This window comes from Ammospiza caudacuta, chromosome 11 (genome assembly GCF_027887145.1).
Source record: "Ammospiza caudacuta isolate bAmmCau1 chromosome 11, bAmmCau1.pri, whole genome shotgun sequence".
Classification (NCBI taxonomy): Eukaryota; Metazoa; Chordata; class Aves; order Passeriformes; family Passerellidae; genus Ammospiza; species Ammospiza caudacuta.
The window spans coordinates 7,565,530-7,580,092 of NC_080603.1; positions in this window are offsets into that span (position 1 = coordinate 7,565,530).

Below are 14,563 nucleotides of genomic sequence, written 5' to 3' on the forward strand. Positions count from 1 at the left end.
GCCCCACAGGGCTCAGGAGACACCAGCACTGACATTAAAATAACTACAGTGCTCAATCTCCACATTTCCTCCCACCTTTCCCACCTGTGTCTTGTTCTCAGACAGGCGCAGTCAATTTACTCTGGTCATTTGAAAAGAAAACAGAAAGAAAACTTTGCTCCCTGGAAGCTCTGTCACAATCTTGGGTTGGACAGATTTTTAGGCTTCTGGTTGTTGGTTTTTTCCCAGCCCAGAGTAGTTTGGGTTGGTTCCATTTTTCAAGTGCAGGATGAGCTCATTTTGTTCCAAGCCCCTGCCACTGGAGCTCACACCCCTTGGACTCCACAGCCAGGACAGGTCAGGGGGATCCTTCCAATCTAACCGGGGTCATCCCAGTCCTGGGGGGCACCCAGTGGTGCTCCTGTACCCTTCAGACAGGGACAGCTCCCACTACCCCAGGTTGCTCCAAGCCCCATCCAGCCTGGCCTTGGACACTTCCAGGAGTCCAGGGGCAGACACAGCTTCTCTGGGCACCCTGTGCCAGGGCCTCATCATCCTCGCAGGAAGGAATTCCTTCCCAATATCCCATCTAACCTCTATCAGTTAAAGCCATTCCCCCTGTTCTGCCACTCCATGCCCCTGTAAATCATCCCTGCTGCTCCTCCAGTGCTGACCAGGGACTGGAGCCCCTCTGTTCCTTTTTAAATCTTGATGCCACTCTCCTGAAGCAGAAACCCCTGGCTTTGCTTTGATTAGAGTTGGAACCACGAGGACATTCCCATTACTGGATTCATATTTCTCCTTTGATGGCCGCCAGATCCGGTGTCTCAGGTCTTTATGAGCAGCCCAGCGAAGCCGTGCTCACAATCGTCCTTCAGATTTAAAACAGCCCGGGAGGCATTTTATTTGCAAATTGTGGGCAGAGAATGAGGAGCCACTCCAACACCTCCGTGCTCTGTGCATGACATTGTGAAGAGAAACACGCATCTTCATCGGCTCATTCCGGGAAATTGTTTTGCTTGGTTGGTTTTCCAAAACCCCTGTGTGGCGAGTTATGAATTCTCATCACATTTGACCTGGAGGCTGCTGTTATCAAAATGTTCCCTTCCCTGCTCGAGTTAAAAGGACTGCGGAGCTGAATGTTAAAAATAAATCCCGGCCATTGAATAGATTACCCTGCTGAGTGGGATGATTCCGGGCTGCGGCTGCTGCCTTGATGGCCCATCTTGTAAAGAGATTTCTTTTCTTGGGGCAATTTCCGTGTTTCAAGTGCAGCATGAGGACGGCTGGGAGACTACAAGGGAGATTACTACAGATGCCTGTGATAACTACCCAAGGTGGCCTGTGAGACACAGGCTCTGGGAATACAGTGGGATTTTGCCACCGAAAAGGGGCAATGATGCTGCTGGGTCCTGGCCCTACACCCCCTGCACATCACACCCCTGGAGTCCCTGTGGTGTGCAAAGGGATGAGCCCAGGACAGCCCACGGGGCACCACCAGCCCTGCAGGGACTCGGGCTCAGCTTGAACAAGGGCTTAAACTCCTCATATGCTAAAAAGGCTATTAAATAAATAAATAAACAAATAAATACATAAATAATTCCAGCACCTGCAGCTCGCAGTTTGCCCAGCCCTCGAGCTCATTTCAGTTTTCTCATTTCAGTTTTAGGCTCTCCAAAGCAGAGCTGCATCACAAACTGCAGTTCGAGCGCCACGGACAAACACTGCACATCTCGCAGTGCCCTGGCAAACCCCAGTGCCACTGAATCCGCATCCCCACAGCTCCTGGAATCCCTTGGGATTCAAAGCAGAGACCTCTCCCCTCTCTGTAGCTTCGGTGGGATTTGCCTTTGGGATGCACCCACCCTGATTCTGGGAATAACTCCAGGCCAGTCCCTGGTTTCCACACAGACAGAGTCTGCTAAACACACACTGTTCATTTTTGATTCTCTGAGGAAATTACAGCTGCAAACAAGCCAATGCACATGCACACAGGCCAACCCCAGCTTCATCACATTTAACACCAGGAAAGCGCTTCCTGATGGAAAACCCGTGCAAGGAATGTATGGGGTTCACAGCAGATTAATTAATGCATCTGATCTGAGCAAAGGAAGGGGCTTCTCCCTGCCCTGTGCCACACCTGCCTCCCCATTCTACAGGTTCAGGGACAGAGCCAAACTCACCTGAGGGCTGCCAGGAGCAGGTGAGGCGTGCAGGGTGCTGGGGAGCCGCGCTGGGAGCGATCCAGAGGCACTGGGGAGCCCGAGGAGCTGCGCTGCCTCCCGGCCGTGTGCTCCCCTGGCAGGGCTCGCAGCAGCCTCATGGCTCTGCTGTTTGCATTCTGGGGTGCCCAGATAAGGCTCAGCTGGGGCTGTGCTCTCCCAGCAGTGGGCAGTGCCAGGTGCTCCCGTGGCCAAAGGTGAGTCCCCTGCTCTGCCAGCGTCACAAAGCAGGGGTGGGACTGGGAAAAGGCACATTTGGGGGTGGTTTGCAGCACCTTCAACCTTTTCTCCTTGTGTCCAGATCCACACCTAGGGAGGGTGTTCTAGGGCAAGGAAGAACTTTGTGATGCGGGGTTGGTGCTCTGCATACTTCCAAAGGAGGAAACGTGCAGGAGTGTGGTGTTTTTGGGGTCTCCTGTGACAGAAAGGAAATGATGAATCTGACTCCATGTTCTTAGAAGGCTATTATATTATATTATATTATATTATATTATATTATATTATATTATATTATGCTATACTAAAACTATACTAAAGAATAGACAAAGGATCCTTACAGAAGGCTTAACAAGCTACTAATGAAATACTCATGACCTCTTCCAGAGTCTCAACACAGCCTGACCATGATTGGTCATTAAGTTAAAACAATCCACATGTTGGATAAACAATCTCTAAACCACATTCTAAAGCAGCAAAACACAGAGGAAGCGAATCAGATAACTATTGTTTTCATTTTTCTCTGAAGCTTCTCAGCTTCCCAGGAGAAGAAATCCCAGCAAAGAGATTTTTCCAGAAAATATGATGGTGACATGGGAGAGCCAGGACTCTTGGACAACTAGCCAATATGATTAAGCAGAAGTTGTCTATTGTTTACCTTACACACATAATTATAGATTCTACAAACTACTAAATACACATTTCTTGATTGGTGTCTTTGTCTTGTTCACTCATTTTCTGCCTGCATTTCCCACAGTATGTGGCAAATGGTTGCAGTCTAGGGGTTTTACAGCCTGCTATTATCTAGTTCTTGTGGTCTTGGTCTTTGGTTTCTCAGCCTCTTCTTTCTTAATTTAGCACCATTTATGTTTCAGTAGCTTTGTAGAATTATTCAGGCTTTGATAACAAACTTAGAAGCAGGCTGGCTGGTGCACACTATAGCCTGACCCTTGCAAATACTTTGCAACAGCAACATCAGGGCTTTCTACACAAACACCTCCCAAATAACCCAGCACATCCTGCCCAGGCAGGTGGGGAGGTTCCCAATCCCTCAGAGCCTCTGCTCATCCTCAGCAGGATGCCTTGAGGAGGCAGGAGCAGGATGCAGTGACCCACCTCTGGCTGGAATTTTCCCCCTGAGCTTTCCTGGCTCTGGAGTGTGAGGGCTGTGAACTCCAGCCTGTGCTGGAACATTTGTGAGGAGAGGTGGAGCTGTGGCATCCAAGAAAACTGCCCAGTGCATCCCCCTGAACCAGACCCTGTGTGAGGACACCACAGCATCCAGGGGAGATGTTATCCCTGGCTCCAGCCACCAGCAGCAATCAGGTTCTTTGCAGGTTCTTCTCTCCTCCTCATCCTTTTCCTTTCTTTTCCTATTTTTGGCCAAGCTGCATATCCAGAAAACCTAGGAGAGCTGGATGGCTGGATGATTTGTCCAGCCAACAAGTGCCGGCATCACCACGTGCTGCACCCATTTTCCATCCATCTTCCACCCAAACCCCCACCTCTCTCCACCAGCAGTGGTCAGAAACCACCAAAACCACTCAGTGCATCCCCTCCTGCAGCCTGTGATGGCACCAAAAAGCCAGCCAGCTTATCAAAATCAGCCACGAACATCCCAGGGGCTCTGGTTTGCTCGGGGCAGCCCCTCAGCCCCAGGCAGGGTGCAGAGATCCTGCTCTGGGTACGTGATTCCCTCTGGGAGGGCTGGAGGAGGATGGGAGAGCAAACAGCGCCCACGGGAAAGGCAGCGAGATACCCAGGGCTTAATCAGCTGATAAGAGCCCGGGTAATAATGCCGGGAGGGCTCCAGGTGTGAGAACCATCCCTGGGGCAATGACGTGGGTGAGGAGCCCAGTGTGCAGGCACACCCCTGGGTGAGGAACCCTCCCCTTGGGCAAACACCCACGGGCCCATCCTTGCAGGTGACCTGCAGGGAATTGGGGGGGCCAGCACACAGCTCCAATGCCGGGGGTGAACACATCCATCTGCCCATCCAGCAGATCCCTGGCATTCGAGATGGATGATCTCCAGGGTGCCCTCCAACCTACATGAGCCTATGATTACATGGTGGTCCATTCCTCCCTCCCTTCCCAGGGCACTGGGAAGTGTCTGCTGAGCCTGGAGGATGCAGCACCACCAGGACAGAAATAGCAGCTGATATTAAAAGTTCCAGCCCAGTTTTTATCTTATCCATAACATGGAATGTTGGGGAAGATGAAACAGGAAAGCCTTATAAATATGATTGTCTGGCAAAAGATTTTGAGAATATGGAAACTATAAGCGAGATTGAAATGAAAGCAAGCTTTGAGATACCTTAGGTACAGAACAACTGGAAAACAATGGTGTGGCTAGCTGAAGGTAATTCCCTTTTGATGGAACAATTCCCTCTGCTTGCAGACAGGCCCCAGGGTCAGAGCAGACCCTACAGCTTGGCAGAAGGGGTCCAGAGAGGAGTATTTAGGGTTTAAAATGCAACACAGTATGGTGATGTAATGATTCTTATAGGCTGCATGTAAATGCTATAGGATTTGTATCTTGTACTAGATTGGTTAAGTGAGAATCAGAAATTCAATACAGAAGAAGATTTATTGTATTGTAACTGGAACCTTGCCCCCTTACCCTCTTACTCTCTTGCCCTCTCACCCTCTCTCCCCCTCTCTTCTCTCAGGCCTGCTCTGAGCTGTGTTTGGCAGCTCCCAGCAGGGCCCTGCACCCAGGCCCTTTGCAATAAACCCCAAATCCCAGCAGGGCCCTGCACCCAGGCCCTTTGCAATAAACCCCAAATCCCAGCAGGGCCCTGCACCCAGGCCCTTTGCAATAAACCCCAAATCCCAGCAGGGCCCTGCACCCAGGCCCTTTGCAATGAACCCCAAATCCCAGCAGGGCCCTGCACCCAGGCCCTTTGCAATAAACCCCAAATCCCAGCAGGGCCCTGCACCCAGGCCCTTTGCAATAACCCCAAGTTCCTGACCTGGCTGTAGAGATCTTTCGTCTCCGTCTATCCCCACCATCCTACCCACAGACACTCCTACAACGGAAACTTCCCCATCCTGCCCCAGTTCTCTCCATTGCCCTAATGCCCTACTGAGATCTTGCCACAGATTTAGGAGGAGATTTTTCCATGGAGATCACTCCAGCAGAAACTTACAGCCTGGAGCAGCCTCATCCTGCTCCTTAATTCCAGGTGAGCTGAGGCCAATCTCTTTGTACCCCCTGGATGCTGCAGGCTGAGCATCCCACTCCCACCAAGGCTCTGCCCATTCCCTGCTCCAGGTGCCACTGCCACAGCCTCACTGGTGCCCTGCCAGCCCAGCATAGCAGTTTGGGTCCCCAAAGTCTGCTGGGGACACAATAGGCAGGGTCACAGCTGGTCCACAGTTGGTGTTTGGGCTGAGACCAGACTAACACTAACCACAGGGAGCAGTTGAAGTGCTGCTGCTGCTGCTCAGCATTGCCCTCTTTTTCCACAGAAAACAGGAGTCTGGAGGCAGACCTATGCCTGGACCTCCTGCACCTCCAGGGGCTGGGTGGCAGGGCCAGGGGAGGCTGAAATCACCCCTCAGTGTCAACATGAGCAGGAGGAGGCCCCAGCTCCCAGGGAAGTGACTGGGGCAAAGTTAGGCCTTCCCTTCCCTTCCCTTCCCTTCCCTTCCCTTCCCTTCCCTTCCCTTCCCTTCCCTTCCCTTCCCTTCCCTTCCCTTCCCTTCCCTTCCCTTCCCTTCCCTTCCCTTCCCTTCCCTTCCCTTCCCTTCCCTTCCCTTCCCTTCCCTTCCCTTCCCTTCCCTTCCCTTCCCTTCCCTTCCCTTCCCTTCCCTTCCCTTCCCTTCCCTTCCCTTCCCTTCCCACAGCTCCTGAAACGGTTTCTGTTCTTCCACAAGGATCTGCCACCAGCAGGACTGCAGTGGGACCTGCTCAGGTTGGGTTCACTGGGACATGGATCACAGGACCGTGGAATGCTTTGGGTGGGAAGGACCATAAAGTCCATCCCATTCCACACCCTGCCATGGGCAGGGACACTCCCACTGTCCCAGGCTGCTCCAAGCCCTGTCCAGCCTGGCCTTGGACACTTGCAGGGATCCAGGGGCAGCCACAGCTTCTCCTCCCAGAGCAGGGGAGCATTGATGTTGTTTGGGGTCTGCTCTCCAGGAGCCCAGCCGGCCCCTGGGCTGGATCTGTATATCTGCTGGGCCTGGATTGGGCAGAAGCACCATTCAAAAAGATGATTCAAAAGAGGAGTCGGGACCTGAAGGCAAGAATCCCATCTAGACATTGCCATTCACCATGAAACAAATCAATAATATAATAAATATTATAATATCATTATATAATAGCATTTAATTTCTGTACACATTCTCAGCATCACCCAAACCAGCCTGGCTCAGCTTTAACAAGGAACTCTTAAGCAGAGAGAGACAGTGACCAGATTCCCTTTTCCTCTGCTGTTCTGAGCATCTCCCTCAGCCTCTCCTTGCACCCCCCATATAAACATCCTGATGGGCTTCCAGGAGCACCTTTCCTTTGGGGAAAGGCTGAGCAGTTTGGGATTGTTCAGCCTGACAAAAAGAAGGGTCACAGGTGACCTCATTGTGGCCTTCCACTGCCTGAAGGAGCTTACAGGAAATATTGGAAATATTTCCATGTTTCTCTCTCCAGAACATGGAGAGAGACTATTTCCAAGGCTCTGGAGTGGCAGGACAAGGGGAATGGCTTCCCACTGCCAGAGGGCAGGGTTAGATGGGATATTGGGAAAGAAATTGTTCCCTGTGAGGGTGTGGGGCCCTGGCACAGGGTGCCCAGAGAAGCTGTGGCTGCCCCTGGATCCCTGGAAGTGTCCAAGGCCAGGCTGAACAGGGATTGGAGCACCCTGGGACAGTGGAAGGTGTCCCTGCCCATGGCAGGGGGTGTGAGTGGATGAGCTTTATGGTCCCTTCCCACTCAAACTGTTCTGAAATTCCATGATCATAGATTGGTTATTGAGGACTTCCCTCCACACACCTTCTCTGGTTTTCCATCCTCCTCACTGCTCTTAGCTCCTGGAATTTATACCTTTGGGTATTTATTGAAAGCCTATGTCATTTTTTAGACTTATGTTGATCTGGTAGAAAAGTAATTTGCTCCTTTTGAGCACCAGGGAAGTTATAAATTAATGTTTTCTTAGTTATTTTCCCAAAAATCAATAGCTGTGCTTGGAAAACAATAAAGCACTTAGAGCTTACATGCAGATGAACACAGAAGGAGAGAAGCTCATCTAAACAGACCCAGAGTTACATCTCCCGGAGGAGAGCTTGGCAGTCAATTCACAGGGAGGCAGGGGCAGGAATGCACAGAGGGAAAAATATCAGAGGAAGGAGTGCAAGGAGCTGATCTGTGCCAAATTACAGCCAGTTGTAAAGCAATGTCTTTGTGGTTGGGCTGGGATGGAGCTGATTTCCTTCAGTGGAGCTGGGATGGGGCTTGTTTGCCACACACAGCTGTGGAAGAAGGAGGAGGAGAGGGATTCTTGGAGTGGTGGCATTTCCCTTCCCCAGTCACCTGTCTGTGGGATGGAGCCTGGCTTTCCTGGGAATGGCTGAACACCTCCTTGTAGCCATATTTGCTGAAAAATCCTTTCCTTAGGATTTTTTCCTCCTGAGAATCTGAGAGGCCTCAGAAATGAAATGTAAACATTGATTTTCTGCTGCTGTGGCATGCAACAGGTGCATCTGTGATTGGCCCATGTTGGTTGTTTGTAATTAATGGCCAATCACAGTCAGCTGGCTCTGACTCTCTGTCTGAGCCACAAGCCTTTGTTATCATTCTTTCTCATTCTATTCTTAGCCAGCCTTCTGATGAAATCCTCTCTTCTATTCTTTTAGTATAGTTTTAATGTAATATATATCATAAAATAATAAATCAAGCCTTCTGAAACATGGAGTCAGATCCTCGTCTCTTCCCTCACCCTCAGACCCCTGTGAACACAGTCACACCTCCTCATTCATGGAATGAATTCCTGGGGTTTGTTTGCTTGTGCACAGCTTTTACTTCCCCTATTGGACTGTCATTATCTCAACCCACAAACTGTTTCACTTTTGCCCTTCCAGTTCTCTCCCCACCTCCAGAGCAAAGGGAATTGGGCCAGCCAGGGGTGCTCCTCAATCCTCCTCTGCAGCACCAGAGCTTTTTGTGCTGCTAAATCAGAATGCAACACCACTAGGCTGGGGAGCCTCATGAGGCAAAGCCACTTTTATTTCCTCCTCCCATTAGAAATAGATCTGTTTCCCCTGAGCAGGGCAGTGCAAACTGCCACTTTACCTGCTGCAGATTATATCTGAGCCCCTAAGATCTGGATTGTGCCAATCCTGAAGTCCCTGCAAGGCAAAGAGACCCTCCAAGCTGAGCTCATCAGACCTTTATTTGTAGGGTTTCTGCTTGTGGGCAGGGTGGGCCAGAGCAAAGCCTGGTTTTACTGGACCCCACAGAATGAGAAAAGAGAAACTCCAGGGGGAGAAAACCTCAAAATTATTGGTTGTTTTGCCTGAAAAAAAAGGTTTTTTTTATAACAAACATCTGTAAATAATAGTAAATACCAGATTTTAAGAAGAAATTCATCCCTGTGAGGGTGGGCAGGCCCTGGCACAGGGTGCCCAGAGAAGCTGTGGCTGCTCCTGGCAGTGTCCAAGGCCAGGCTGGATGGAGCTTGGAGCAACCTGGGATAGTGGGAAGTGTTCCTGCCCATGGCAGGGGATAGGACTGGATGGGCTTTAAGGTCCCTTCCCACCCAAATCATGCTGGGATTCTGTGGGGTACTGTCAGCACAGTGCCCAGAGCAGGGTGAGGTGCCCCAGGCTGATCTGTCCTCCCTGTGCTCCAAACATCCCGTGGGGCCAGGAATCAGATGCTGAGAGGTGATGGATGCACATCTGGAGCAACAGCGTTAGAAACCTCCAAAAAAATTCCATCAGAAAATCCTGCTCAGTTCCATCAGCAGCCAGCAACAAGAGCTTTCTATATTCATGAATTCATCAGAGTCATATTTCAAAAATAATAAATGCTGTTATTATTGTTATTATTGGAATGAATTTCTCCATTATGTACTGAGTGATTGTAAGCACTTACTGCCTCCAGCACAGGAACCACCTCAGGAATAATCCAAGCAAATGATATTTGTGTCGTGCCTGCCATGGGGTCATGTTCAGGGGGTTTTTAAGTGAGGAAGGTATTAAGCAGAACAACAGCAATAACCAGAACAGAAAGAAAGTCATTATAAGTTGGTGTAAAACACTCTCAGGCTGTTTTTTTTTTTTTTTTCAGGCAAATTTAGTTTGGGGCACATGACTTGTGCTTGGTGAGATTTGTTCTGGTTCCTTGGAGCTCTGCCTGTGCTCAGAGCCTGCTGCTCTCTGCTTGTGTGCAGAGGAAGGGAAGGAGAGCAGAGCTCAGGGAATGAGGATGGGATGGAGCACTGCTGTTTGCTCCAAGCCCTTTGTCACACCAGTTTGTCCCGATGGCCACCATGTGCCTCCTGAGCCCTGGAGCTGGAGATTTCCCTGCCCTGGGCCCCTTCCCTGGCCATAAAATGCTGCAAAGAACAGAGGAGGTGAAACAACTGACCAGGAATGATGCACTTGGAAGTTAAATCTGGAGAACAAGTGGATGGGCTGGGATTGATGGCTTTCCTCCAGAAATCTGGAGCCTGGGAAGTGAAGGCAGGAGGGGTGGCCTGGTGTGCCCTGCCATCACAGAAGGGTCTGTGGGAGAAGCAGAGTCCTTCTCCACCCTCCATCCCCCCAAGCTCCCTCCCTGGCTCCATCAGGCTCCATCCTGACCTCTCTTTCCTTCCCCATGATCCAAGAGCTGCTGTGGGGCTGTAAAATACAAAATGGGAACAGCCCAGGATTTTTCCAAGAGGCCCAGCCGAGCTGTCAGCACGTTTTGACACGAGGCCAAGAAGATGGATTCCAAAAAGATGGGATCCCACCATGCCAAAAAGTAACATTTGCTTGAGCATCTGCCAAAACAAAACTAGCAGACTGCTGGGAAGGCTGCATTTTCCAGGGATTTTTTTAGGCATGAGGAGCAGCAAAGAGGATCTCTGTGAGCATCTTCAGTTTCCAGGCTATGAGTGCAAGGACTCCTTGATAGCTGGAGGGGACATTTACTCCAAATGGTAGGGAAAAATTCAATTTCTGGCCCTGGTGGGATGGCAAACTGCTCTGCTGCCACACTAGAAAAATCTCAGTATATCCAGAATTCAAGATTTTGCCCTGGAATAACATGGAATCATTTAAGCTGCACACCCTTGGTCTGCCATGACAAAGTGAAGGAACAACTTCCACACTGCCTTCATTTCAGTCATATCATGTGTTTATCTGTTAAAAAAACTCCTAAAATTTTATTTTGGTGGCTAAAATTCCTGGGGAACTTGGCCTCATTAACTTGGCCTGTGTGTTCATGATATCAGAGATGGGGGAAGACCTTCCCATGAGCAACAACCTGGCTCCAGATGTTGAAGATGAAATTAAGAAATTATTTATAATGGGGGTGCTGAGGCCCTGGCACAGGGTGCCCAGAGCAGCTGTGGCTGCCCCTGCATCCCTGGAAGTGTCCAAGGCCAGGCTGGACAGGGCTTGGAGCACCCTGGGATAGGGGAAGGTGTCCCTGCCCATGGCAGAGGGTGGGACTGGACGAATTTTAGGTGCCTTCCAACCCAAACCACCCCAGATTTCCATGATCTCCAGAAAAGAGAGATGACAGGGATGGATAAAAATGTCAGGACAGGAAAAAAGTGCATCTTCAGTGTGAGCCTTGGAGAGCTTCTTTAGGGAAATAGGTAAATGCGGGCAGAAGGGGGAACTGCCAGGACCAGGCCATTCCCTGGTTGTCCATAATTCAGGGAGAAGGGACACACGGTGTGCAGGGAGGACAGCAGAGCTTTCTAATGAGCTTTGTGGGTCAAACAGCTCAGATTGAGGCCCTACAAGCCACTGGATCATAGGGAAAATAAGGAAGATAAGGAGAATGAAAAGCACATCCAGCTGTGGACGTGTTAACCCGTTTGTAGTCAGATGTGGGACTGCAGGACAAATTCTGAAGGAAGCATTAATTAAAGCACTGAGAAAAATGAGATAAAGTGCAACCTAGGCTTACCAAAAGCAGTTTGTGCCAGCCTGTGCTGACATCTTCCTTTGATAAGATAATTGGTTTTCCAGACAAGGGAAATTTGGTAGATCTAATCTATCTGGAGTTCAATAAAGCATTTGATATGGGGCCACATGGGAAATTATTAGTGAGGCTGGAGAAAATGAGAATTAACAGAAGTTGGGAGTGGGGAGAGTCGGGGCTGGCACAGAGGCCATGGCGGGATTGGGATCCCCACGGGAAATCAGGAGGGGCCAGAGGATGAGGATGGCTGTCGGGAGAGCCTGTCCTGAGGCTGATCCTGGGAAAATCCCTCCATCTTCGGGGCTGGGAGTGAAGTTTCAGGGTTTCCTGCATTTCCTGCAGCGCCTCCCGAGCTCTGGGAGCGGAGCATCCCTTTGGAGGCTGCAGGGAAGGCGCTGCACCAGGGGATGGCAATGTTGGTCCGTGGGATGGCAATGCTGGGCCATGGGATGGCAATGTTGGTCCGTGGAAGAGCATCCCACTCCTTCCAGCTCCGGTTCTCACCGCCTGGACACATTTCGGTGCCGACTCCAAGAAATCTGTGATTGCAACTGCGAAGCGGCGCTGGTGGAAGCTAAATCAGGAGCGCGGCTCTGGACAATCAGCTTGGGTGCTGTGGGAAGGGAAATGCTTTAAATCCATCAGGCAGGGCTGTCCTCCCTGCAGGGCCAGCCCAAAGAACCTTTGCCAGGGCACAAAAAGCCCCCAAATCCCCCCAAAACAGGCAGAGCTGCTGAGGGAAAGTGCAAACACAGCCGGGTGTGTGCATGGCACAGGGAGAGGAGGAGAGGATTTTATATAGAAATAAAATCTGCTTATCCCTTGCCTGTATTTTTAGCTGAAATTACACCTAAATGCCATCTGATCAATTCAGCTAAAATGAGCCCTTAAATCCTAATAAGTCTTGATCACCTTTTTAAGCCTCGTGAAACAGCAGGGAGGGTGTTTGCATTAAGTAACAGCACCTTGATTCGGATTCCTTTGGCATGTAGCAGACTTACATAAGCACAAAGTGCTCCTGTCAATATTAAACAAGGGCTTGGAGAGGGCCAAAGGAATGCCTTGGGCTGCTTTTTTGCTTTTTGTATTATATCTGGTCACTCCAGCTCCATCCTCAAGTATGGAAGGCACATGGAATCTTTAGGGATTCACCAGTCAAGGCAGCAGTGGGTCACTCTGCTGGGGTAACAAACCCCACCCAGGCCATTTCCATTTGCCAGGGATGTTCTAATCCAAAGGAAATCCAGAGGATTTCCAAACAAGGTTGGACTTGATGATCTCAGAGGTCTTTTCCAACCTTGATGATCCCATAATCCTGAGGATGTTCCACAGGGAAAGAGCTGCTGCTGGATTTCACTCAGATTTAGCCATGGATGGGACTCACGCTTTTCTATAATTTTTCACCAAAAAAAAAAAAAATCTTGGAGGAGCTCATTATTCCTCAAACCCAGAACGACTTTGTCAGTTTTAATAAATCTTCAGGGGGACTTTTTGAAATACTGAATTGCCAAAGGATGCTGTTTCAGGGAAACGTGGGAGGCACCACCCACTGCACCCCTTCCTTCCATCATTAGTGATTATGATGCCTCCTGAATGCTGGAATTTATACATTTTTACTGTGGCTTCCCAGATTCCTTCCCTTTTTTTAGCACCTGCACAAGCACTGCTCTGCCAGTGGTAGCCTATACAAGAAAATGGTTCCTTTCTCTGTCTCATTTTCCAGCTACCCAGGAATTTCTTTAGGTCATCTCTCACTCAGTAAATTATGGGTTAGGGCTGTAAGAGAGCAGGAGCTGGGAGGCAGAGGCTCTTTTTATAGGAGCCTTGAACAAGGCTGGCCCCAGCTGCTCCAAATTAATGTGGATCCAGTGGTGTGAATGGAGATGCATTCATTGGAATGCAGCTGGGATTTCAGTTCCCAGCTGAGTGTTTGGTGTGGGGTGGTTTTCCTGGTAACCTGCTCATCCCTAGACCTGGTGCTGAGTGTGCTGGAGGCGTGGGAGGCTCCCTGGAAGAAGAGGGAAGGTGTGGGGGAATCCTGAAGGTGGTGGTGTTTCCATTGCTAACCAAGAGCAAACTCACTGTCAGCAGCAGCTGTGAAAAATAGGATGGGGCTGGAGGTGCCCCACAGAGATGGGGTCAGCAGGAGCAGGGGATGGGATGGGCTGGAACCTCTGAGGATGGGGTGAGGTGTACAAAACTGCCTGCTCTGGAAAAAAAAACAGTGGGAAGGGAAGGAAAATTGGGATTCTGCGGATCAGTGCTTGTAGGTGTGGGTCAGATGGATAGGACCTTACACTCAGGTGTGGATCCAGTGGATGGGATGGGATCCCACTCAGGCATGGATTGGATGTGGGGGAATCCATGCTCAGGTGTGGCTCAGGTGGGTGGGACCCCACACTCATGTCTCCAGCTCAGTTTCCCTCTGGGAACACTGAGTATAATCCATAGGGAGTGGGTCTCACCCTTCATGTTCACCTCCAGTGTAGGGTGTGGTAAAATCTTTTCAGGATCTCATTTTCTGAAGGATCCATGGAATGGGGCTTCCTCCTGGGCTCCTTCTGAAGCCATGCTGATCTCACAGCCCTAAGCAGTCTGAGTGTTTGGTCTGAACCTTCCACACGTTCTCCCCATGGACCTAAGGCTGGCTTTGCAATCCCTTGGAGCTCCAACCCACAGGTGCCTCCTGTCACTGTGTAGCTCTGGAATGTGGGCGTGCAGGTGCCCTTCCTCACGTCAGCATTTCCCAGCTGGAGCCCTGGGATGGCTGCAGAGTCCCCTGCCGTTTGTGAATAAAAGGATCAAGGCGCTGATCCTTGGCATCTCCTGGTGGCATTGTGCAGCCCTGCCCAAAGCTCTGCACGGAGCTGGCGGGGAACATAAATCTGGGAAGAGTTAATGAAGACCCCCAAGGCCACGGCTCTCCATGGCTGTCTTGTTAACATGATCTAGGAAAGACAGGGGGCCCTTCAAAGGATAAAGCCCAGGGATGAGAAGTAACT